A 3,161-nucleotide genomic window follows, 5' to 3' on the forward strand; every position below is an offset into this window, starting at 1 on the left:
CTGAAGAGTAACCCACCCAGACCCATTCCCCACATTTACCCCTAACTAATGCACCTAACACTATGGGCAATTTAGCATGGCCAATGTACCTAACCTGCACATCTTTGGACTGTGGGAGGAAACCGGAGCACCCGCAGGAAGCCCAGGGGGAATGCGCAAACTCCACACAGACAGTTACCCGAGGGTGGAATTGAACCTGGGTCCCTGGTGCTGTGAGGCAGTAGTGCTAACCACTGAGCCACCCTGAAACATAGTCAGCAGGGTTTGAACCTGTGCGGGGAAACCCCAATGGAGTTCCAATCCACCACCTTAACCACCCAGCCACGACCACAATTCAAATAGAAGAAAAACTACTTAACAAAATTAGTAAGGGAAGTTATATCAACAACTTCTGCTTAACAGATTGGTATTAGTTAACCTGGATCAAAATCTAAGATGATTAAAATTGGTGAGGTAAGTTTGGAGTTAAATCCCCAGCCAGCAGACAAGTCAACAGCAATGATAGATTTTTAGCTAATAAATCAGAATATACGTATGCAAGTAATATCCTATTCCTGTTCCTGTATTATTATTATTATTATCAATGTTCCAAAGCTTATGAGATCGATCTTCTGAACAAGGTCACTGAGTGTATCTTTTCACATTACCTACATACAGGTGTCAGCTTTCAGAACAACAAGTTGATGATCCCCTTTTGCAGACGAGTTATCTTCTCCACCTGGATTTTCAGTTACCTAGTGAATCCACCTTACATAAAAGCAGTTAGATCTGAACTGTGTGGCTCATCTCCCACCTCACTTGATGTCAGCTGATAGTCCAGTTAAACAATACACGTGGATTGGTGCAACCTTCTAATCTCATTTTCTTTTGTGTTTGCTGTTATAAAAGTATTCTTTATGTGTCTACCAGACAATGAGCATTTCCAGATGGAGAAAAAGCAAAAAAGTCTCCCTCTAATTAACCATGGAAAGCTAAGTGAAAGGTAATGAGCCTTTCTTCCTATTTCCACATGGTAGATTTGTTAGCAAAATTAAAGTTTATGGGTTTTAAGGGAACAAAACAGTCTACCGGGCCTAATTCAGAATGCAGATGATATGAAACTGAAGTCTAGTAAACAAAGAAGAACATAGTAAAAGGCTTCAGCAGAGCACTGAACACATGGCATATGCATTTAAGAATGCAAGTATTTAGAAAGTAGTCTGAAAAGGTATTATTCTGTTAGGTAAAATGAAAAGAGGCAACATTTGTTAAATGCTACAATTTTAGAAGGTAACACAGGAACAGATTGATCTCAGTGTGCATGAGAGAGACTTAGAAGAAAACAGGGTGACATGAAAGGTTCATTAAAAATACATACAGGATCCCTGGTTTTATTAACAGAGGGAAAGACTAGAAAAATCAGCCAGATCTGTTAAACTTTTATAGATTACAAGTTAGATCTCAGTTGGGCACCACGCATAAAGAAAGCTGTCAAGAGTAGAGAAGTTATTTTTAAAAAAACCACATGAAAAATGAGGGACTTCATTGATTTTGTGCTTTGGAGAAGCTGGGATAGTTCTGCTTCCTGCAGAGAAATCTAAGATAGCTGTGTTCAAAATTATGAATATGTTTGAGGTGGCAGAAGGGTTGGTGACCAGATGACAGAGGTGAGGTATTAATCAACACAACTAGGCGAGGGGTGAGGTAGTATTTTAATTATAAGGCATGTTTAGGGTCATGGGATTCCATGCAATCCAGAAGATACATCAGCAGAAGTGCAGTGAGTTTGTGGAAGTCTGCAAGCTGGAAAGGTGTCTTTAGGTTTTTTTTTAGCTTTCTAAGGAGGAGTTGGGAAAGACTCTAAGTTTCTTTTAAGGTTTGGTGAGAAAAATCAATGGGTTAACTTGTACTTTTGTGTTATTGGAGAGAGGGAAGGAATCACATCTATTGAATGTACAGAAAGTCTGAAAGAAACATCTTGCAATCTCATCAGTTAAGTAAGAAATTAAGGTAAGAGTGATATTTCACTGGGTTTGAGAGTCTGGGAAAGAGAGTTGAATTGTTCTTTTTGCTATTTATCAGATGATTTTTCAAAATTGTTATTTATAGTCATTTTTTCAGTAAAGGTCGTACCTTATTTGTGATTGTGGACTGAAAGGAGAAAAGAATTGCTTTAAAAATCAAGGATTGTTGAAGGATTGCTGAACTCTTTAACAGCAAATAAGCTGACACACATTGCAACTGCTGTTTGTACAGCTGCTTGTTTAAGCAATAGTTGATGTTTGGTTTGCAGATGAGCTAGAGTCAGTGGCCCCCATACGTAGAGTCATACAAAATGGAACAGATGCTTCAGTCCTACCAGCCCACACTGATCATGTTCCCAAACTAAACTAGTCCGACTTGCCTGTATTTGGTCCATAGCCCTCCAAACCTTTTTTATTCATGTCCTTATCCAAAAGTCTTTTAAATGTTGTAACTGTACCTGCATCCATCTCTTCCTCTCGCAGTTCATTCCACACATGAACCATCCTCTGTGTAAAACAGTTACCATTCATGTCCTTTTTAAAACTTTCTCCTCCCACCTTAAAAACTGCTGCCTGGTTTTGAATTCCACCACCTTAGGGAAAAGACCTTTGCTATTCATCTTATCTATACCCTTCATGATTTTATAAACCTCTATAAGATCACTGCTCAACCTCCAACGCTGCAGTGCAAAATATCCCAGACTATCCAGCCTATTTTTATCACTCAAACCCTCCATTCCCAGTAACATCTTGGTAAATCTTTTCTGAAACCCCTCCAATTTAATGATATCTTCCTACAACAGGGCAACCAATACTGGACACAGTAGTCCAAATGAAGTGTCACCAATGTTGTGCACAATCACAACATGATGCCACAACTCCTACACTCAAAGGTTTAAGCGATGAAGGCAAGCATGCTAAACACCTTCTTAAGCACTCATCTATCTGTGATGCAAATTTCAAAGAATTATGGACCTGAACCTATAGGTCTGTCTGTTCTGCATATGGGAGAAGGAGAATCAAGGAACAGCATGCCCTGACAAACCGAAACAATCATTTCAGCAAATCCTACAAACAGGGCTGTTCACTTGGTGTGGGGTTCACCTGTTTCCAATTCAACGATGATGGCAGCAGCATGAAGGTCTTAAGTGGGTATTA

At 39.5% G+C, this 3,161-nt stretch overlaps 1 non-coding gene across 1 annotated transcript; it reads right to left on the bottom strand.

Moving 5' to 3' along the window:
* Positions 1-249: 249 nt before the first annotated feature.
* trnas-gga (transfer RNA serine (anticodon GGA)) lies at positions 250-331 on the bottom strand. The gene has a single exon. It is a non-coding gene; the product is annotated as a tRNA-Ser (tRNA).
* Positions 332-3,161: the final 2,830 nt, after the last annotated feature.

This window comes from Chiloscyllium punctatum, chromosome 3, assembly GCF_047496795.1.
Source record: "Chiloscyllium punctatum isolate Juve2018m chromosome 3, sChiPun1.3, whole genome shotgun sequence".
Taxonomy (NCBI): Eukaryota; Metazoa; Chordata; class Chondrichthyes; order Orectolobiformes; family Hemiscylliidae; genus Chiloscyllium; species Chiloscyllium punctatum.